Below are 24,637 nucleotides of genomic sequence, written 5' to 3' on the forward strand. Positions count from 1 at the left end.
ATATGGATTTTCAAAGACTAACTTAAAAAAATGTGCCTTCTGGTGCCAAAAAGCACAAAGCGCCAACCAAGGCTATCTGGTCACACTGGCCAGGGACAAAATCAAAATCTAAGGCCAACTGTGATGGAGTGCGGATCGGATAGGTTAAGCAGTAGGTCCTGATCAAGATTTTACCGTCGCACTTAGCCACTTTTTTGGACCTTGTCTTTTCGACGTCAAGCGATCAGGTGACTGGTTCAGTAATGCAAACCTTACCTGATGACTTGCACCCCGGTGTTGCAGAGATGATAAGGACCCGCCTCCAAGTGCCCTACTTGTCGGTCTGGGAATACTGCCTACTTATGGTATTACAGGTAAAGCTCAGGGAGGAGAGACTATCAGGGTACCCAGACAAAGTTTGCACCTCTGTCTGAGACAACCTCCTTCGGAAAACCCACTCTTGAGAAAACTCCCAGGAGGGCTCTTGCCACAACAGGGGCTGTTGTGGTCCTTAGGGGAATAGCTTCTGGGTATCTGGTGGCATGATCCACTACCACCAGAATAAACCTGTGCCTAGATGCTGTTTGGGGATCCATTGGTCCAACAATGTCAATCCCCACTCTTTCAAAGGGAACCCCCTCCACATGTAGTGGTATTAGAGGGGCCTTTGTGGTGCCACCTGATTTGCCACTGGCTTGGCAGGTGACACAGGAGCGACAAAACTCCTTCTTATCCTGTGATGTATTCCTATAGGTCCTGTATCGATCCCCCTATTCCTGACCCTATTCTGGTTAACAAGTTAACTAGCAGCCATCCCATGAGGCAGAAAACCCCCATGATGCAGAAACCGTTATCTGATTAAGCCACACTACGGCACAGGAACGTGTTATCTGATTAGGTCATAACGCTTGCCATCTAATTAGACAAGCGATATTCCTCCAGCCCCTGATAAGGCATACGGAGTTCTCAAAACAAATCAAACCTATGACAGACCTGGGAAAAACCCTGCGGCCATTGTTTTGATTTCACCGAGAACTTCAGCAAAAGAATGTGCTAACGACCAGGTCGTATGACATCCTTATTGACGTATCTATGTCCATCCTTACGTCAATCTCGGCACCTTAAAGGTATAAATATTACCGATATTGCCCTATGCAAACACACGCGGTGGTGACGAGATCGGAGCAGCCAGACTTGCCGAAGCCCAGAGCAGAGCAGACCCCGCTGGCGCAGCCCCGCCTTCCTGACGCGCTGAGAACGAGACGCTGCTTTCTCCTGCCGAGAAATCCAGCTCCGGCGCTTCCGGGTAGCCCTCGCATGCAGCCTGGAATATCGAGACCAGAGACGAGAGATACCATCCCTCATTCATCCTAGACTCCAGGTACAGAACTGAATAACCCCTCACAGAGAATTCTTGGGTCAGTCACTTGGCAAAACAAACTTAACTTAAACTGCTACTTTCTACTCCCGCCCACGTATTAGACTTAGGTCAGGTACATCTGGGGTAGGCGTAGTTAGAAACACCAGTTGAGTACGATTAGTCAAATGTATATGTGTATGTATCTATTTTATCCATTTTAAACCATCATATGGCTTAGAAACCATATCAATGTTTTTACAGTATTATTTTATACTTCTGCTTTTAATGTATGCACTTTACTTAACCATAAGTATTGCAATAATATCGATCCATTTCTCTTGTATGAGAAAAGAGACTGATCAATAAATAACATCTTTTATTGAACACGCCCGTCTCTTCCTTTTCTCTACAATCTGGTGAGACTAAGAATGCACGTACTGACTGAGTAAAATAAGTCGTCTTTTGTTTTCACACGACTCTAGAGATACACTCTTGATTAGGGGAGAGCAAAGTTGTCATGTTCTATGGTTGTCAGAAACTAAATCCCTTCTTGTCTATCCAGGGAGGTTCAACTCCTCCTTGCCTAGTCGAGAAAGTTTCTAGTGAACTCTGAGCTAGCTGGCAAACCCAAAACTTTAAGTCTAATATCGACAGTAGTAGACCTAGTTAACGTCTGGTCTAGGCCTATACTATTGAAGGTATTATTCCAATGCGCAGAGCCTATTGGGATAATAGGAACTACACTACATGGCGCCCAACGTGTTTGGATGGGCGATAAAACTAACGTAAGACATTTAGAGTAACTCAGTCGTGCTTTTTCACTCAGACCCCTTTTTCCCATAATACTCCAAAGACGTCTGGAGTGGGTGAAAGGTAATATCCGCCAAACCTCGCAGGAGGAAACTCCTATGTATGGTCCTTGGTTTAGTCAACGTTGAAGGATACACTGTTCCAAAATATTGTGCATCTAATCTTTGTTTCCATAAGAACCTGATCTGCGAACAAACAAAATAACCTTCTGGACAGTACAATGTCAGACAATGAAGGAGAAAGAGAGGCAGTTAGAATAGCAACTGAACTCGCAGCAGCTGATAATGCACTGCAAGACGCTGACCCGGAGATAATACTCATCGCGGTCAACACAAGAAAATCTATAACTTTAAAACTTATAGAAAATGGACTGACACCTAGAGGTGGCACGGTCATATTCGTAATTGAGGCACACGAATATCGGCAGACAGAGGTATTCTATTCATGGATACATTTTCCAGCAGCAAATGCTGTAACAAAGGTCTTCCACTATTACAAAACAGAGGAACCTCCTAATGAGTACACTCCTTTCGAGGAGGTGGAAGTACCACTTAAATTTCAAGAGCATCTGCTCTTATTTAATGGCGCCCTAAAACATAATAATCACATCACCAGGCTCGGTCCATTAGGTAGACCAGGAGCAACGTGGCCGGTTCTAGCCGGATACACACCACATCCAGACATCGATGGGATGTCTGCAGCAAACCTTTTAATACAACTAAAACAATTAATAAAAATACATAGACAATTAGTCCAATATGTAATGCGGACTTCAACAATCCAACCAGCAATTAAAATTCCACAGCTGACCCCTCATCAGGGGAACACAAATAAAATTACACCACAGAACATACAGTCCTGCCTAGGTAAAGTACCAGCTAAACGGGAACAAATACCATTCTGGTTAGCACAAAAAATCAACCAAATAGAGGCGGTGTTTCCAGACACCACCCCGTTAGAAAAACACAGGATTCTGACTATCTGTCTTCCAATGGGAATCGCACCACACGTGGAGGACTGTGACACTTGGGGTACAGGCTTTGCTTCCATCTACACAAAAACGCACGGTGTTCCATCCATTTCGGTAATACCAGATGTGCTAAAACAAATTCAAGACGAATACGGTCCAGAACCCGCTTTAACTCTTGGTATGAAATTACTGAAAGACTTCAAGCAGGTCTCGGCTATATTATTAGCCAACATAAAGGGAGAAGCAGCAAACGTGGCGATCCGCCAGAGGTTAAAGGAGACAGATATAGCAGACCAACCAGCTGAAATTGCCAGAATTATAGAAAAATCCTATGAGGAACTAGGTAGCGATAGCTTAGGTGGAATACCAGTAAAACCACAACTGATTGAAAGTCCTGAAAAAATATTTTTTAATAATAATTCAACATCACAAAAAAAGAGCTGGGATGGAAACAAACAATCCAATCCTAAAGAAAAAAAATTCCAGTCCAGAGGAAGGTCTCCTCGGCGGAGAGAAAAATCTCCGAACCAGAGACACAGGTCACCCCAAAGTGACCCCTCTGGGAAAAGATATAACCTTAGAAATAGGGATAATATAAAGAAGCCTGATAGATATCAAGACATTGATACACGTCCCTCTCAATCTTTTCAGACTTCCTCGCAGAAATCGGAAAGAAGAGGACGATCAGAACAAAGAGAAGAGCACGCCAAGTCCAAAGACAAGGAATCTGCTCATCTAAAAAAGAAACTACAATTTCCAAAAAAGAAGGTAGCCAGTATCAAGGTAGTAAACAATGCCGAGAATACTGAGGACACAACTGAAAAACGGAGAATGGGCTCAGACAATGCTAGACAGCGCAGCAGAAGTGAGCATAGCTCGCAAAGTCCTTATGAATCATCTGGAGACAGTGGACACGAATGAATATCTTCAAGTGGAAACTGCAGACACCAGAGTTAGCAAACCTCACAAAATATATTAAATAACTTTACGTATAGAAGGGGGTAAGACTAGAAAAATAAGGGGACTATTTTGGGATAATCTCTCCAAGGGCTATGACATCCTTCTAGCTGAAAAAGACTGGCCACCAGAGTTTGTCAGGGAGTGCCCTCGTGGCGAAGAAATAATTATGCCTGCCTTCTCAAATCATATCCCAATTCATAAAAAATACACACTTGCCAGAAAGTGGGCAGTAGCTCAAGCTCCTGCTTTATATAAAAATCATGTAGGATGGGATGAGGACTCTCCTCCTCACAAAATCCAGTTAAAATCACAACCTACTGCACAAAGACAGTACCCAATTAAGCAAGAAGCTAAAAAAACAGGTAAAAGAAATCCTAGATCAATTAGAATACCAGGGGGTGATTGAAACTTGCACCTCACAAATGAACAACCCTTTGTTTCCGGTCTCCAAACCAGACAATTCATATCGTCTAGTTTTGGATTACCGACACCTTAACTCATGTTGCAAAACTTTTGCAGTGCAAAACTCGCATAGTGCTGCACTAATGAATAACATAGTGCGCAAAAAATACAAAACAACATTAGACATCTCTAATGGATTCTTTTGTCAAAACATAGCACCAGAGAGCAGATATTTGTCTGCGTTCTCAATAAATGGCACTCAAAAACAATTCTGTCGGTTAGCCCAGGGGTACAAGAATAGCCCAGGGGTATTCTCAGCGAGAGTAACAGAATTACTACAAACATATGATGACGAAGCATTATCTTATGTCGACGACATATACCTAACAGATGATGACTTGGATACTCACTTGAAGAGAGTGAACACCATCATACTTGGGTTCGCAGCAGAGGGTTACAAATTCAACTTTAAAAAATCTAGAATTGCCCATCTAACAGTCCTGTTCTTAGGATACGAATTATCAAGTGAAGGCAAAAGCCTGGCTGACAATTTCCTAGAGAAATGTGCCGTACTCCAAGCACCTAGAACACTAAAAAACCTACAGTCAATTCTAGGCTTCCTAAATTTCGGAAGAACATACATTGCAAATTACGCAGAAAGGGTCAAACCCCTTTATGATCTAATAAAACCAGATTTTAAAAGAACCAATTGGACTCAAATACACACAGAAATTTTGAGATCCTTACAAACAGACATGTTAATTAAAACAAAATTAGAAACACGTGATAACACACGCAATCTTGTGATTCGAGTCATCCCAGGAAGATGCGGATTCACATACCTGACCTCTAATGAGGGAGAAAAGGTACCAATTGCATTCAAATCACACTTGTACACTAAGGCTGAAATGAAATTTAGCCCAACGGAAAAAATTCTTACTGCAACACAGACAGCTATAGCAAAAGAACGAGCCCTGGCACAAGGTAAACGAATAATAATCGTGACACCAATACCAGCCCTAGAGGCTGTAACAAAAGCAAGCATTCCAAATGCTAAAGCGCTCCATCCGAGATGGATACAATGGGCTAATTCTCTTGCTGCAACAGACGTGGCATACGAATTTGATCCTAACTTAAAAACACAAGAATTTCTCCAATATGAATTTGAATGTCCTCCGCCGACCGAAATTCTGCCTCTAGAACATTACGGCTGTATAATATATACAGACGGATCAGCACAACCCGCAGTAGGGGGTAAACAAGCTTACAGTGCTGCGTGCGCGATTGTTAAAGGTCGCTGGCACGAAGGAAAATTCAAACCAGCTATCACTAAGACACAATCTCTAGGAGATTGTACAGCTCAGCGAGCTGAACTACTGGCGTTTAAGATGGCGCTTGAAAATACCGATCGAGAATTCCCCACACTCATAGTGTGCGATTCGTATTACTGCGTTCAGTCTTACAATGAATACTTGCAGATCTGGCTTCAGAATGGCTTTAAGGATGCAAAAGGAGGCACAATCAAGCATAAGATGCTCTGGGAACAAGTAGTTCTATTACAAAAAGAACTACCAAAGACTCACGTGATACATACGCTGAGTCATCAACGTGATGGCGTTCACGTTGCAGGGAATTCATTGGCTGATGAGGCCGCGAAGGCAGCTGTGCAAACGGCTTCCGTAGCTGCCATCACACGGTCAAAAACAAAAATAGACAGCGAAATATTACAGGCTGTCAGCGCTACAGAAAAGGATTCGATAGAAACACTCCCAAAAGGCTTTCCAGTAAAATACTCATACATAACTGATGCAAACAATGTTCCTTTTGCTCGAATCCCTGGAGTGGGGGATAAGGCAATTCCAAACATGGAACATAGGTTAGGACTGATAATAGCGGCACACGAAGGGCTTGCTTCTATACATGCTGGCGTCTCAGCCACAGTATCATTATTAAAACAGAGATACTGGTGGCCACAAATGAGAAGACAAACAAGGAACTATGTTTTAGAATGTGAAATATGTCAAAGAATGAAAGTATCAACGTCCAGCACAGACGCCCCTTCTAATCTCGGATAAACCATTAGCCTGTGTTTACCTAGACCACTGTGGTCCCTTACAAAGGGATGGTAACTATAAATATATCTTGGTTGCAGTGGACTCATGCACGAGATTCATATGGATGTGGCCCCAGCGAACGGCTGACGCCAGAACTGTTATAAAAGATTTGCGAGTCTTTATCGGCACATACGCAATTGGCATGCTGCATTCGGACCATGGTCCTGCTTTTAGCTCTAGAGCTTATAAGGAGGCCATGGTCAGCATGGGCGTTACATTGCGGTACTCTTGTCCATTTCACCCTGAGGGGAACGGAATTGTTGAAAGAAAAAACCGTGACATAAAGCAATCTATAACGGCAAAGGTATTAGGTTCGGGAGCTGGGTGGGTCAAACATCTAATAAGTGTCCAACGTAGTCTAAATAACCTGCCAAGAAATTCTCTGAAGGGATTCAGTCCGTACGAATTATTATTTGGAACTAGGATGTTAGTCTTAGACCTCGACAGTCAGACTTCAGTGGTGAAGGAAAAATGCTTTGATATCAAAGATCGTTTGGCTATTTTGCAGGACTTAAACGAAACAAGAAAAGACCTGAGCAACATAAAGTTGAAACAGCAGCCAACAACCACTGAAGAACCACCACCTGTCCCAGCAAGACCTGTCTGGATTCCAAAAGTCGGGGATCTAGTCAGAGAAAAGATCGCGGTAAAGAAGGAATTTGGGCCTTCTTACAGAAAAGCAGTTCCTGTCTTGTCTATCAACGGGACAAGATCAGTTGTACTACCGCCGCTTGCTGGTAAAAAGGAGAACCGAGTTGTATCCATCGACCTGGTAAAACCACAACATGTGGCCGATAACAAACAGTAGGCCAAGTGGACTCCCAATAAGTAGCAGAACACCAAGGTTTGCTACCAGTACAGAGGTCCTAACAAAAAGGCTCATCACATTCGAAACACCTACAGAAGAACAACAAGGACTATGCAACAATGCAATAGAACTCAGACCTCTGAAAACCCAAATAAAAACATTTAGCAGAGACACACCAATCTATAATGAAGTAACAAACGACTATGCAAGAAACAGTAATCCTGAAGCAATTGGAACAATTGACAGAACTGCATCCGGCTACTTCATAAACTTCGATGATTCCTCTGAAGGCTTCACTGAATCAAAAACACAGCCATCAACAAAAACCTTTAAAGATAAAGTTAAAGTACTTTTGAAACAACTGAAAGAAACATATCTGATTTCTCCATGGATTGAATTTTGGGTGGGTTTTGGTGCATTTATCCTCATACTTTGGCTCATCATGGTACTAACTTTGGGACGCTTCATTGAGGGAAAATATGCTAAAATGGACACAGCAAGTCAGAAAATCAACTTGATCCTCAAACCACACACATCTTCACACGTCGAGAAAAGAGAACTTTCTTCAGTCAACTTCACAGCCAATCCTATACCGGGTGGGGTAGCATGGGACAACACTGACTACGAAATTTATGGTCCGGTTGAAATCCTGAAATATCCACACCAGATTAAGATCTCGTTGAGTGACTTTGTAAAACCAAGCTCATTTGCTGATGATTGGGACTTTGAAAGTATAAATAATATGATGTCTGACTTAGTGATGTCTGCTAAATTTACCAAACATGATTATTTGCAGGGTTCGACAAATTATGATAGTATGTACTGTTATAACCACTATGGTAACCATTTTCTACATAGATCTGCACAACCTAGAAATGTTTTAAATTATAATCAATGGGAACATTGTGCAACCCCTCCAAAAGGAAGCTCAAGAACCGTTTATGACAAATATTCATACTTTTCAGGTTTTAGCACAAGTAATGCTGAAACATTTTATTTCAAATTGTCAAATAAGACAGGGACAAAGACCATGATAACAAACACGAAATTGATATATTCAGACTCATTCTTTGAACAAATGAATACTTTTGGTTTTGATTATTGGGACAAAAACGTTGAAGTAAAGAGTGTTTGGGGTACAAAAGAATGGCAAGTACAGGGTATAGAATCTTTGTTTAGAGCCTGCATGATCCCAGAACAAATTATATTTTTAAATGACACTGTTCAACAAACTACCTGTCTTGGCCTAGCCAAAATCAAAGACTTAAATAAACCGTCTATTCCAAAACCAACAATGAACAGCAATAGCTCTACAGATGAAGAGATAGACGTAAATTATGTATTAAACCAAAACAGAACACATCCTGATTGGAAAAAGTGGTTGATCTGGCCCACAGATACTAATAACTGTCAAGGCAGATTCCTGAACAAAACACAGGGGTTCAAAATGACCAGGCCAGACCCTAGATATTCCCAAAGACAACACCCAGGAATAATAACCACCTACAGTGTGGGCAAATTATGCCTTCAATGGCTACAAACTTCCACACTGGAAGAAATTAAGCAACACCTAACTTTACTTACTGATGGTGCTGACTTGCGTGATTTCATTATGGGACCGCGCAAACAGCGTCAGAAACGTTTCATAGCAGCCTCTGTATATGCAGCATACAACGAGGCCTGGAAGGTGACTCAAATTGAGACAGCAGAAAGAATACGGGAAATTGACCGTATTAATTTGGAACAATCACTTTCTGTAGTGGACAATGGGTTAATGACTCTGTCCTCCAGAATTTTTTCTCTGGACAGCATTGTGTCTTCAGCAATCGACATATTATCGCAAGACTTACTGTTGTTACAACACGGTCAGTCTCAATTGCGTTCTATTGTGCAGCTTGGCTGGACGTTACAAAATCTGCGTTCAGGCTATGTGCCTTGGCGTTTAATCAACACAACGTCACTATTCAATATCTTTAACCTTACTGATAAACAAATCAGTATGGCACAAAAGGGTGCTGATTATACAATCCTGAGCATTGAGAAACTCGAGAGATTACCAGTGACAATGTCAGAACGACCTGTCAGTGAATGGATAATACATGGGATAATTAATATTCCAATATCTACCTTCAGGTTTCAATACTGCCAAAAATATATACAGGCTGGCATGTACGAAAAATTGGGAAAGAGGTACATTAAAACAAATGGAACTTGCCCTATTCACATGCATGTGTCAGTAATAAAGGACAGAAAGTGTTTCTTAGTGGCAATAATTGTGCGATGTCACTAAGCGGTACACTTCTGTGTAACGGAATTAGTTTGCATGGAGCCTGTGAAGGGAACTCAAATAACCTTTCATGTCACCAGCTAGGCACACCTGCAACAGAGATAGAACCATTCTTTCAAAGACTCTATAATGGGAGTTACGTTCTAATTGTGGACCGCAGATGTTGTAGTCTTATGCCCGGGACTCCTTATCTCGTAACTACGACTGCGAAGGTCAAGTGCTGTGGACGCTTATTGTTCCCCAGCTCCCTTCCAGACAGGGAGGCAAGGGCATGGCCCAACTTGAAAATTACTTCTATTCGAATAGATACTTTAAGCAGAATGAAAACAGTGCTTCTTCAGACGCCGACCAGGCTCACGTCATCAAAAGAAACATATGATCTCCTAGTCGCAAGGACGACTGCAGAGATTCACTCATTGTTATCAACTAATTCCCCCATACATTTCGCAGAAATCCTGAATGAAATCTTAAATATTTCTGATACCAGTGGAGTCTCAAAAGTATTTAAGACAGTATTTTCGATGGCATTAACACCATTCAAAGCCATACTGGGTATTTTTCCAGATTTCGTCCATTCGATTTTTGGCGGACTTCCCCTCATTTTGGGACTAATTGCAGGAATCCTATTCCTAGTCCTTATATTTCGTTATGGCAAACCATGTCACAGACAAAACACCTGCGACAAGGGAAGAAACAATCCTAGCCATTGGATACCGGGACCGGATATCAAAAGTCCTGGGACTATCCCGGCTTAGAGACCTGAACATGACTTGGTTTCTTTCATTTCGACCAATGTGGCAACGATGTGTTTTACCTGTATTAAGGTGCTTGCTATGCGGAGAAGAATGCGTGTTAGACACCTGTCTGACGCTACAATCAGATGCGCCAATGGATGCAGAAACATTGTTGAGTCCAATAAAGGCTCATGCTTTGTGCTGCCCTCAACGGCTACCAATCCTGATGACGGCATTCGTGGAAGCTTCACCACTACGATTAAGGGGTAGTGAAGTTCAAGATGAAAGCAGCATTGATCAGGTACGACCTTCTGTCAGCAATTCTAATCAAAACGTCAATGGAGACAATCATGCGCACGAATGCATGGTTACATCCTTTTCCGAGTTAGTGGAACTCTCCCAGGAAGCTGTTGACAGCTTTTTCGACAGTCTAAATGATATGATGTTCTCACCAGAGCAGAAGTAGAGACTGTTGAGCAAGCTCGCACACGGCGTTCCCTGAATTTGGCCTTCAACTAGAATAGCAAAATACCATGAACAATTTCCCTCCAGTTCACGGACAGCAATTTTTTTCAACAGCCCAAAAATATTTTTACGAATTTTTCGGGACACTTATTTTCTGCTTAAAGTAAGAACTATTCTTAGAGAACTAAAATTTCTATTTTTAGATACTATATAGACATTAGCTGCCCGCTGGTATGTTCATAATTATTTTATTCTGTGATGGAATGGTCTCGAAACTTTTTTCTGTATTAAGAGCCATTTCATGTGTAAATTCTCATATACAAATTATGATTATTGTATATATATGCGTGATTACTTTAGCATTATTCTACAGCTTGAGTGCATATATTACATGTGACTGTTTTTTCCGTATATTTGATAATTTCAGAATGCATTTATGTATTTTGGGGTGGTAAGGTATACACGATACTCTACAGTATGTTTTACTATGCATAGATTAGTAAATATGTCCATAGTTAGCGTGGAGTGGGTGTGATGTATTCCTATAGGTCCTGTATCGATCCCCCTATTCCTGACCCTATTCTGGTTAACAAGTTAACTAGCAGCCATCCCATGAGGCAGAAAACCCCCATGATGCAGAAACTGTTATCTGATTAAGCCACACTACGGCACAGGAACGTGTTATCTGATTAGGTCATAACGCTTGCCATCTAATTAGACAAGCGATATTCCTCCAGCCCCTGATAAGGCATACGGAGTTCTCAAAACAAATCAAACCTATGACAGACCTGGGAAAAACCCTGCGGCCATTGTTTTGATTTCACCGAGAACTTCAGCAAAAGAATGTGCTAACGACCAGGTCGTATGACATCCTTATTGACGTATCTATGTCCATCCTTACGTCAATCTCGGCACCTTAAAGGTATAAATATTACCAATATTGCCCTATGCAAACACACGCGGTGGTGACGAGATCGGAGCAGCCAGACTTGCCGAAGCCCAGAGCAGAGCAGACCCCGCTGGCGCAGCCCCGCCTTCCTGACGCGCTGAGAACGAGACGCTGCTTTCTCCTGCCGAGAAATCCAGCTCCGGCGCTTCCGGGTAGCCCTCGCAGGCAGCCTGGAATATCGAGACCAGAGACGAGAGATACCATCCCTCATTCATCCTAGACTCCAGGTACAGAACTGAATAACCCCTCACAGAGAATTCTTGGGTCAGTCACTTGGCAAAACAAACTTAACTTAAACTGCTACTTTCTACTCCCGCCCACGTATTAGGCTTAGGTCAGGTACATCTGGGGTAGGCGTAGTTAGAAACACCAGTTGAGTACGATTAGTCAAATGTATATGTGTATGTATCTATTTTATCCATTTTAAACCATCATATGGCTTAGAAACCATATCAATGTTTTTACAGTATTATTTTATACTTCTGCTTTTAATGTATGCACTTTACTTAACCATAAGTATTGCAATAATATCGATCCATTTCTCTTGTATGAGAAAAGAGACTGATCAATAAATAACATCTTTTATTGAACACGCCCGTCTCTTCCTTTTCTCTACAATCTGGTGAGACTAAGAATGCACGTACTGACTGAGTAAAATAAGTCGTCTTTTGTTTTCACACGACTCTAGAGATACACTCTTGATTAGGGGAGAGCAAAGTTGTCATGTTCTATGGTTGTCAGAAACTAAATCCCTTCTTGTCTATCCAGGGAGGTTCAACTCCTCCTTGCCTAGTCGAGAAAGTTTCTAGTGAACTCTGAGCTAGCTGGCAAACCCAAAACTTTAAGTCTAATATCGACAGTAGTAGACCTAGTTAACGTCTGGTCTAGGCCTATACTATTGAAGGTATTATTCCAATGCGCAGAGCCTATTGGGATAATAGGAACTACACTACAATCCTCTGACATATGAGGCCAGTGAAAGTGAGGGACAAGCCTGTCCCAAGTCTTGTTCTGGCCAAGATGTCCTGCTAGGGGAATATCATGGGCTAGAGTGAGAAGGAAGCCCCTGAATGCCAAAGGTATGACCAACCTCCTGGAAGCACCAGGCTTGGGGTCTCTAGCCTCTGAATACAGGAGCCCTTCTTCTCAATACACTCTATGGGTACCTGTAGCATTCCCAACAGCCTTGGCAGCAGCTTGCTGTCTGAGGGGTTCAAGAGAGGGGCAGTCCAACTGTGCCTGCCTCAGATCTGCCCTTGAAGGTCCCCCTGTCCCACGAAACTCATCCTGATCAGGCTCAAGCTCTTCTAGGACAGTTCCTTCTTGGGCCTCACAGTCAGCTTCCTTGGAAGACTGATCCTCATCCTTAGGCAAGGGGGAAGACACTGCCTTAACCCTACTGCTCTTTCTCTTGGTAGGCAACTGGTCCATAATTTCAGGATCCAGGGCCTGTTCAGTTTTGCACTTTTTGGCCTGTGACCTGGTCACAGCAAGGACATGTGCTGATATACCTAGCATCTCTGCATGAGTCCTATACTCCACTTCAGACCAGACTGAAGATTCCAGATCATTGCCCAACAAACATTCTACAGGGAGGTGTGAACTAACAACAACCCTTTTGAGGCCAGTTACCCCTCCCCAGGAGAAATTAACAATTGCCATACTATGGGTGGTAGTGACATTGCTGGCATTGGTCACTAGGTAATTGTCACCTAGTATTATCTGTCCAGGGTCCACAAAGTTAGGCGTCACCATGGTGACACTGGCACATGTGTCCCTGTAGGCCTGAGCCACTTTATTATTAATCAAAGGAGTCTGTCTGTACTTGCCCAGGTTACTGGGGCTCACAGTAGAGGACATAGCAATGTCCACATCACAGACAAGAACAGCTTGAGTTGGTATTCTGACTAGGCCAGAATCCATCTCAGTTCCCAGGGTTAACGCTACTACACCCTTCTGTTGAGAACCACCACTATTAGCTGAACAGTTGCCTTAGGGGCAAAGGTGATTGGAGCTGCCTCCTTTTTGGTGCGATCACTGGTCCAGTGAGTATTAACCTTACAAAAATTATACCATGGTTTCTTTGGACCTTCTTTCTTTTTGGATTTCTGTGAACCCCCCTCATTAGAAGCTTTTTGGGGACCTGGCGAAGACTTCTGGGCTTTTGCTTTCTCCCCACCCTTTTGGTCTTGATTCTTCTGATCACCACCTTGGTTCTGTACCTTCTGCTTCACCCTGGTTCTGACCCATGTGCCTGCCTTCTTTCTCAATTCTTGGGGAGAGGTCAGATCAGAGTCAATCAGGTGTTGATGCAATAACTGGTTCTGACAATTATTAAGAATTTGTTCTCTCATATTCAAATTATACAATCCTGTATAGTCTTCGACCGTACTGCCCAGTAACCAGCCTTCCAGAGCCTTAGTGGCACAATCTACAAAGTGAGTCCAGTCTTGAGTCTGTGTCTTCTGGGTATCTCTGAACAGCAACCTATACTGCTCAGTGGTTAAGCCAAACCCATCAACCAGAGCACTCTTGAGGACTGTGTAGTTATCAGCATCCTCATCACTAACTGTGAGGAGCTTGTCTCTACCTTTTTCTGAAAAGGAGAGCCATAAGATTGCTGCCCACTGACTCTGGGGTACCAGCTGTACTTTGCAAGCCCTCTCCAAAGCAGTTATCCACTTGTGGATGTCATTCCCACTCTGGTAGGGAGGGACATTCTTACTTAGGCTTCTATGGTCATTTGACCTTCCCCTATCTCTAGGGATGTTGCTACCACCAGTGGGTTCTACCCCACTCAACATTTGCTCTCTTGCAAGAGCCAGGGTCTCTTTGGCCAGGGCAATTTCTTGCCTCTTGATCCTAAGATTCACTTCCTTCATCCTAGCTTCATGTTTTCTTCTCTGAGGGGAAGTCATTCTCCCTAGAGCTGAGGCATCTGACCCTATTGCGTCACCAGAGTGGTGGGATTCACTGGAAAGTGATGTCCTCCTTCTGCGCTCAGTGTTAAGCCCACTTGGGGGTCTGGCCTGGATTCACTCCTCTCCAGCCCCATGTAGCCTTAGGTTGACCTGGTTCAGTTCTCCAACTTGGACCTGATCATCATCCTCTTCATCATCAGCACCCCCTGGATGGTCATCATGGGAATCCTCTGTTGAGGGATGCCCCCCCCCCCTCCACTACCTGTCTGATCTGGGGTTGCTGCCTTTTCGGTATCATACTCCACTAATAGATCTATCAGGTGCCTCAGGGTTGGACTCTGTCCTTGTCTCAGTCTCCTGAGTGAGCATAAACTTCTAAGTTCATTAAAAGTAAATGTATCATAGTGAGAAGGTGCCCTGGGAGGATCAACTTCTGCTGGGAGAGACACACTAGGTCTCCTCTTAAGGACATTTTCTAGTGAGGTGTGGTGTGTGCACCTACCTACACTAAGTGTTATCTACTAGAACCTCTCTAGGAGTTGTAGTCAGGGTGTGCTAGGCCCTTTCCTCTACAACTGCTAAGTTCAGTAGAACTTAAAGTATTATAAGACTTGATTTATATGTACCTCCAGGTACCTTAATGTGATCTTTCAAATGATATCTTAAGATTATATGATAAAACAACAGCAAGCTCTTATCCCAACCGCTGCACACCAATATGAGAAATTAGTCTGGCATATGTTGTCCACTATTCTAGTGGGCATCTTGCACCAGTCTAAACGACCCTTGTGATGTTGGTTGTAAACTCAACCTTATAGACAAGCTATCCTAGTGGTAGCATGGACCAGCAGGCTTAGGCTAAAAATTCAGAGAGCTTGTGAAGCCAGCTGTTTTACCAATTATAATCCCTTGAATACCAAATGAAAGGACACCACACAAGGTATAGATCAATTATATATGTATTTATTACTAACACAACCCCTCTGCACTCTTTATGAGATCAGAGTTCGAGATACGTTACAAGTTACTCAATAAGCATACTATAAGTTGCACAAATACAATTCCGCCCTAGGGGCCTCACGAACCATATACTAAGTAAGTGGTATAAGACCCACTTCAGGAATAGTGAATAGGCCTAGGGCCTAGGGAATCACTGGGGCTACACTACAGAACCAAAGGTTAGGAAGTAGGAGACCCACGGGAGACGCGTGCAGTGTGGGAACACAGTCGCGAGTTACCATAGAGTTATAATGGGAACGTAAACGTAACAAAGTAGTAGATTAAGGACACTTCCGGATGGACTACGGTAAAACCCTTTTAAACTAGGACACTTCGAGAGTCAACACGCACGGGAGCACCAGAGTACTCGAGTTACCTCACCCAGGGAAGCCGGGTGCATAGGTGTCTTTTCGTGTCGGGTTTCGTTGCCGTTTCCCATGGAGAGGTGCAAAGAAGTGCTGCAGGCGACCAGGAGAAAAGTGTCCGGGTGGATCCAAGGGTGGATCGAAGATGAGAAGAACCTGAAAGCAGAGGGCACAGAGTCTGGGTCACTAGCCAGTGACCAGGAAGGAACCAGGATGGAACAAGGCGATGTGGAGATTCAATCAGGTGAAGAGGGGAAGCTTGTCTCTGCAGCCACGAGGACCAGGAGGCGTCAATGACGGCCAGGAGCTGGATTCCAGCTGTCCCACGAAGGATCTAGTTGACTGCGGTGTCGGTATCCTGATTGGACCCAACAAGCCTTGGCAAACACAATCCACGCAGGACGGGAAGATGGGCTTCAGTTCCGACCAGCAAGGTCTGGGGAGCTTCTCCTTTGCAGGAATGCTGGAGCAAACCTGGAGCAACCAGGAAAGCGGTGTAGTTTTAAAAGAAAGTCTTTGGAGGGCTAACTAGACAACGGGCAAGCAACCGGGTAGACGCCTTGAGCCGAAATGCAAGAGCAGGCCCCACGCTGCACTCGTGGAGTGTGGAGGGCTGAGCTTCAGGGCAAATGGCGCTCGGGTCTGGGGCTTCTCAAACCCCAATGCACAACTTCGAGGGTGCCTCGGTCGTTGCACTATTAGCAAAGTGTAGGTAGTCCAAGGTGTCCGGTCCCAGGTCTCTCGTGTCCGCCACGGGTCTCATCTTTGCTGTGGATATGGATCGGAGTCGGAGAAGTCTGGAAGTCCAGTTCCTGAGTCGCTGAGTCTTCGGGTTCCAGCAGGAGCATCGACAAAGCAAACCGGCAAGTTACTGGTGTTGCCTGTTTGCACAGGGTGGTCACTCCTTGACCACAAGGGAGATGTCTACAGTCTTCTAGTCAGTGTAGAACGTCGAAGATCCAAGAGTTTCATTTCAGAGTTTCAGTCCAGGATAATCTAATGTCTCTAGACTCTGCTCCTATCTTTATACTAATCTAAGGGGCTGGATTACCTTCTAGGTCCCTCCTATGGGTGGACCCTGAGAAGGGGGTGGTTACACCCCTTTCTCTTTGTCCAGTTTTGCGCCAGAGCACGGCTGGAGTGCCCCAGCAACTGGTTTGAACCGGGCTATGCATGGAGCACCTTGTGTGCCCCAGGCAGTGTCTGGAAAAGCATCTTTCCATTCAACCCACCCTGCCCCAATACACTACAGGCTGTCTGGGGAGGTGCTAGCACCTCCCTCGACAGGAAACTTATTGTTCTCCTGCAAGTTCACCTGCGACCGGACCCACGCTACACCAGCACCCACCATGCCGAACTCCAGCAGCACCCACCTGAAGTGCATCCTGCTCAACACCCGCTCCGTCCACAGACACGCCGTCGAGCTCTGGAACCTGCTCGACACCACAGACCCAGACGTCGCCTTCCTCACGGAAACCTGGATGAACGCCTCCTCAGCGCCCGACATCGCCATCGCCATCCCGGACGGCTACAAGATCATCCGGAGGGACCGCGTCAACCAGACAGGAGGAGGCATCGCCATCATCCACAGGAACACCATCCGCATCACGACCAACACCGACGACAACCTCGCACAAGCCGAACACCTGCACTTCCAGATCCACGTCAACCCCAAGACCACCCTCAGAGGCACCCTCATCTACAGACCCCCGGGACCACGCACACAATTCAGCGAGGACATCGCCGACTTCATCAGCCCACACGCCCTCCTCTCCGCTGACTACATCCTCCTCGGGGACCTCAACTTCCACCTGGAGAACAACAACGACCGCAACACCACCACCCTGCTGGACAACCTCGCCAACCTCGGACTCAAGCAACTGGTGACCACCCCCACCCACTACGCTGGACACACGCTCGACCCGGTCTTCCCTTCCAGCAAGGAGATCGCCTTCAGCCACGCCACGGGACTCCAATGGACGGACCACAGCTGCGTCCACTTCAGCTACAGAAGGACCACGCTCCACCATCACCAGCAATAGGCCCCCCGCAGAAGCTGGAACAAGATCACTGCAGACCAGCTCACTACTTCCCTGAGCAAGAACCCTCCCACCAGCACAACGAACCCCAGCCAAGCAGCCACCAACCTCACGAAATGGATCAGCGACTGCGCAGACGACCTCGCCCCGCTGAAGACCCCGCCGAGCAGACCCGGCAGCAAGAAAGCCCCATGGTTTAACGACGAACTCAAGAGCTCCAAGAAGAACTGCAGAGCACTCGAGAAAACCTGGCGCAGAGACCCAACACCGGACAACATGACTGCCCTCAAGCTCGCCACCCGAAAACACCACCAGCTGATCCGCGCCACCAAGAAAACCGCATTCAAGGAACGACTGAACACCAACGCACACAACAGCAAGAAACTCTTCAACATCGTGAAAGAGCTCTCCAACCCCAACGCCGGAAACAACGACATCACCCCTTCGCAAGACCTCTGCAACTCCCTCGCCTCCTACTTCCACAACAAGATTGCGGACATACACAACAGCTTCAGCACTCAACCAACGCACTCCACGACCGAACCACCGCCCCCCACCACCACCCTCCGCGCCTGGACCCCGATCAGCACCGAAGACACCATCCGCACGATGAACTCCATCCACTCCGGATCTCCGACAGACCCCTGCCCTCACCACGTCTTCAACAAGGCCGACGCTGTCATCGCACCCCACCTGCGGGACATCATCAACACCTCCTTCGACATCGCCACCTTCCCGGAGAGCTGGAAGCACGCCGAACTCAGCGCTCTACTCAAGAAACCATCAGCAGACCCTACCGACCTCAAGAACTACCGCCCCATCTCGCTGCTCCCGTTTCTGGCCAAAGTCATCGAGAAGACCGTCAACAAGCAACGGGCCGCCTTCCTCGAGACGAACGGCTCCCTCGACCTCTCGCAGTCTGGCTTCCGGGCCAACCACAGCACCGAGACCGCCCTGATCGCAGCTACAGATGACATCCGAGCCCTGCTCGACAACGGAGAAACAGCGGCCCTCATCCTCCTGGACCTCTCCGCGGCCTTCGACAGTGTCTGCCACAGTACAGCGCCTCAGCAACGTCGGAATCCAGGAGAAGGCACTGGAGTGGATCACCTCCTTCCTCGCCGGAAGGACACAGAGAGTCCGCCTCCCCCCGTTCAGATCGGAGGCCACCGAAGTCATCTGCGGCGTTCCTCAAGGCTCCTCGCTCAGCCCAACTCTCTTCAACGTCTACATGAGCCCCCTCGCAGACATCGCACGCCAGCACAACCTGAACATCATCTCCTACGCCGACGACACCCAGCTGATCCTCTCCCTCACTAACGACCCCGCCACCGCCAGAGCCAACCTGCACGAGGGGATGACAGACATAGCCAAATGGATGTCGAACAGCCGCCTGAAACTGAATTCGGACAAGACGGAAGTCCTCATCCTGGGATCCTCACCCTCCGCCTGGGACGACTCCTGGTGGCCCCCCGCCCTGGGCAGCGCACCCAAACCAACTGACCACGCACGCAACCTGGGCTTCATCCTGGACTCCACCCTCTCCATGACCAGACAAGTCAACGCCGTCTCCTCGTCGTGCTTCAACATCCTGCGAATGCTGCGCAAGATCTTCCGATGGATCCCCACCGAGACCAGGAAGACGGTCACCCAGGCCCTCGTCACCAACCGTCTGGACTACGGTAACTCCCTCTACGCCAGAACCACCGCCAAACTCCAGAAGAGACTCCAGCGGATCCAGAACACCTCAGCACGACTCATCCTGGACATCCCCCGCCGCAGCCACATCTCCGGACACCTGAGAGACCTGCACTGGCTCCCGGTCAACAAGAGAATCACCTTCCGGCTCCTCACCCACGCACACAAAGCCCTACACAACCAAGGACCAGGATACCTCAACAGCCGCCTCAACTTCTACGTTCCCACGCGCCAGCTTCGATCGACCAGCCACGCCCTCGCCGCCGTCCCCCGCATCCGAAGAGCCACCACAGGAGGAAGGTCCTTCTCCTACCTGGCCGCCAAGACTTGGAACTCCCTTCCGACCCACCTCCGCCTGACCCAGGACCACCTCGCCTTCAGGAAGCAGCTCAAGACCTGGCTGTTCGAGCAGTAGCGGACCCCCCCCCCAGCGCCTTGAGACCCTCCGGGTGAGTAGTGCGCTATACAAATGCTCTGATTGATTGATTGATATTGTCCAGGCCTCCCTTGCCGGAGTTTCATCTAGCTGCAGAAGGTCAGACTCGTGTCTGTGGCAGCATCATCCATTTTGTGATGCTGAGGCTCTGTTTAACTATAACCGGGTAAAGCAGTAACTACATGCCTTCTCCCTCTAGAAGGGTGGAATGCTACCCCCGCCGCCAGAACTGGCGGGGGAGGGGGTAGTATTCCAAAGTGTTTGACACCTTACACGACATGTTTTGATAAAGCCAAACCAAAGTTAGCATTAACCGCGAGGATTATAATGCACTTAAGAGTATATGGTATGGCTATATCATAGAACAGCTATAAGGACATGGTTCCGAAAGCTGCAGAAGGGCTCAGCTCATGCCAGAGCACCCTCTCACATAAAACCAAGCACTCTGCCTCCAGGATTGTCAAGGCCTGCCATAGGAGTGACTTATAGGTATATATATGTGTCTATATATAAGGGTAGATATAGGTATACTATATCTAAGCAAGGGGTGATTACACCACCTTGCCCAAGCTGAGTGATCAGCCTGTGGTGTCAGTTTGGATGGCCAACCAGGGGTGGCATAATACATGCTGCAGCCCCTGTTAGGCCTAGGGCGCACCTATGCCCTGGGCACCTATGATACACTATACAGGGGCTCACAAAGGTGACCCAATACCCAATCAGGTATGTACCTAAAGTACATGGTATCAATTTAGAGAGAGAACAGCTGGGCAGTGGGTCTGATGATTAGCAGGCCAACAGCCACACTAAACTCGAAAAACCAGATAATCACAGCAGAAAGTGGGGGTGACCTGAGGAAATGAAATGAAATGAAATGAATTCGTACTTGTATAGCGCACTTATACCCGGAGGCGTCTTGGAGCTGTATGCATACCGCTGTTGAACCCTTCCTGGCTTTTCCCTGTGAAATGCCCACTCCTGGGCACCCCCAAGGTGAAGCCAGGCATCCCAGCGCTGTTGGGGCCGTTGTGGAGATTAAGCAAGCTATTGCCCAGACTCACAGAGTGGAACTCATGATTAGAATAGGCACCGAGGCGAGAATTATCAGGTCAGAGGAAATTGAGTCCAAGTCCCGCCGAGGCGGGAATTGAGCCCTGGTCCCGGGCCAGACCTCTGCATCAGGGTCTGCCGCTCTAAACACTGAGCCACACTTCTCCGAGGAAGCAGACCCTACTCTCCTACAACAAGAGAGATCGATGCCGAACGCCACCCACGGCCAGTTCTCCTGCCTACAATATCGACAATCCTTCACCATCAACAGCCCCCCCACGACCGCTGGACCCACACCGGACTCCCTCACCACCGAAGCCCTGACTTGCATTATCCTCAATGTGTGCACCCTCCACAGACATGTCACAGAGATCTGGGATCTCCTCGACAGCCTCCCGCCAGACGTTGCCTTCTTCCCGGAAACATGGACCAACTCCACGTCCGCCCGACATCGCCACCGCCATCCCCGACGGATACAAGATCCAAAGAAAGGACCGCTCCCACCGCCCAGGAGGAGGACTCGCCATCCCACACAAGAGGTCCCTCTGACTCTCCACCTCCAGCCCGAACGACCCCCTCTCCAACACAGAGCACCTCTTCTTCCAGATTAAAACCAGCCACAGAACCATGCTGCGCAGGACCCTCGTCCACAGGCCCCCCTGCCCTCGTGCCTCCTCCACCACCATCATTGCCGACCTCATCGCACCACACGCCGTGGTCTCCACCGATTACATTCTCATCGGAGACCAGAAATTCCACCTCAACCTCGCCAACCTCAGACTGAAGCAGCTCATCACCACCTCCACCCACAGAGCCGGACACACCCTCAACCCCATCTTCGCAGGAGGGACTAAAATCCATTTCAGCCACCCCACGCAGCCCCTCTGGACAGACCACCACTGCGTGCACTTCACCTTCACCACCACCATCGCACCAAAACCTGCTCCGCGCCCACCATGAAGGAACTGGAGCAAGATCACAGAGGAACGCGTCAGCACCAACCTCCTCCATGACCCCCCTATCCGCTACGACCGACACCAACTCCGCAGCCAAAGAACTATACCGCTGGATAGCTGGCTGCACTGACAAGCTCGCACCCCTCAGCCACCCTGTCAAATAACGCCCCATGAAGGCAGCCTGGTTCACCACCGACCTACAAGAAGCCAGGCACTCCTGCAGACGCTTTCAGAAACTCTGGCGGAACAGGAAAACCACCGAAGACCAGAAAAACTACAGGAATGCCATGAATGAATACCACCAGCGCATAAGAGCCACCAAGCGGACCTTTTATCAAGAACAAAATCCACACCAACGCAAGTAACGCAAAATAACTCGTCAATGTTATACAGCATTTCACCAAACCCCCCTACGAAGCCACGGACATCTCACCATCTCAGGACCTCTGCAACAAGCTCAGCTCCTACTTCAAACATTCGAATCGTAACTGCAGAGAGAAGTCCACTTCGTGTATTCACAATGCCGTCGCCGCGGAGCTGCCGGCATTCGAGATCGGCACTGTGTCCGCAACACGCCAAGCCTCACCGAGCCCGGACCCCCGGATCTCCGACTCCTCAGACACCCGTGCTAGTTAGATTAAGGGGGTACGATCTGGGACAGCAGACATGTATCCCCCGGTTGCGGCTGTGACCTTGGGGAGCGGACCCAGGTGTACGTGGCTACGGGGAGTTTGGAGCCTGAACCTTGAGCCCGGAGTTGCCTGGGCCAGGGGAGAGGAGAGCGGAACTGAGGCGGAGGCAAAATATCGACTGAAAAAGACTGTGGGCGGCTGATGTCAGGTGGCTGTAGCCAAGAGCAGCAAGTAGGGAGGGCGAGGAGAGCGAGGTGGCAAGGAAGGGGAGCAGTAAAGAATACGCCTGTTGGTGGTCGCCCAACAGAAACATTCCAACAGAACATTCATAGTTGCAGAGAACGGGGCCGGGATCTACAGCGGAAGCGGCCCGGCCAGGCTTGCAGTTCTCCTGAGTGCCCCCACTCAGGACTTGACTCCGTTCTTGACTTAAGTGCTCCCACTTTGATAGGATACTTTTAATATTAATCCTGAGTATCTCCCTTGACAAACGGACATATCAACGTTTTCAAAAAAGTCAAAACTCAATGGTACAATTGATGAAGCTCGATTTATATTTCACACATCATAAAAGACAGTTACAAACTGCTAGAACACAAGAGTGTTTGCATTGTGTTTGGAAAAGCTTCATCCATCTCTGTAATTACCCCAATCTGTTCAAATTCAGTTAAAACAGTATGGTCTATAAAAGGCTGTGGTCCCGCACAGTTCATATGAAAAAAGTGGGCACTGTACGAACATCAGTTAATTACAAGAGCATTTGTAAAATGTCTCAGTTCGGAGCGCCCACAGAGAATGCTATAATAACAAACTTTTTTACACTTACAATAGCATCTACAAAACACCTAAAGGAATTCCTCTGGAGGCTCAGCTGGAGCAACCTGTTAGTACAGACAAAGACGAAGTAGATGTAAGAATAGAGAGCTCAGAGCCTAATCTCTCACCACTCAAGGATGTTGCGCAGGAAAGTATTCAAGCAATGGACCACTTGAAAGCCCCTTATTCTGCAACATCCCAACAGACTAACGGCCAGATTCATGAAAGTACAGTTTTGCGAGTCTTTAATAGCGATTCATAAGGAATTGCTATTAAGGACTTGCAAAACGGGATTCATGTAGGAATTGCTAAATAAATTGCGATTCCTACACATTCCTTATTTGCGATTAGCAAATTGCTAATCGCAAATAAGGAATAACTCCCCATTCATTCCTATGGGCCTAAAGGCCTAAAGGCCCATAGGAATGAATGTGGAGTTATTCCTTATTTGCGATTAGCAATTTGCTAATCGCAAATAAGTTTGCGATTTCAAGGGTGCAGGGGTGTCCAAAGGACACCCTGTAGCACCCCTGAAATGTGAATTTACATTGATGTTGTGCACACACACATGTCCAAAGGACATGTGTGTGTGTGTAACATGCAACTTAGAAAAATGCATTAAAATACATTTTTCTAAGTTTTCGCTATTTACCACGAGGTTTGACTTCGTGGTAAATAGCGGTCCTATATTGCGAATTCGCAATTTCAAAATGGTTCATGAATTGCATTTAAGGAATCTCAAATAGAGATTCCTTAAATGCAATTCCTCGCAAATGTGCGATTTCTTTATTAGCGAATTTTGCATTTGGGATGATGAATCCCAAATGCAAAAATTGCACTCGCAAAGGGCCAGATTCTCAGAATCTGGCCCTTTGCGAGCGCAATTA

The 24,637-nt window shown here is 46.8% G+C and overlaps 1 protein-coding gene across 1 annotated transcript in view; it reads right to left on the bottom strand.

Annotated features, from left to right (window-relative positions):
• Nucleotides 1–24,637, bottom strand: part of LOC144810004 (uncharacterized) — a 121,824-nt gene that overhangs the window by 67,928 nt on the left and 29,259 nt on the right. The gene's annotated exons all lie outside the window — the stretch shown is intronic.

This window comes from Lissotriton helveticus, chromosome 1_1 (assembly GCF_964261635.1).
Source record: "Lissotriton helveticus chromosome 1_1, aLisHel1.1, whole genome shotgun sequence".
Classification (NCBI taxonomy): domain Eukaryota; kingdom Metazoa; phylum Chordata; class Amphibia; order Caudata; family Salamandridae; genus Lissotriton; species Lissotriton helveticus.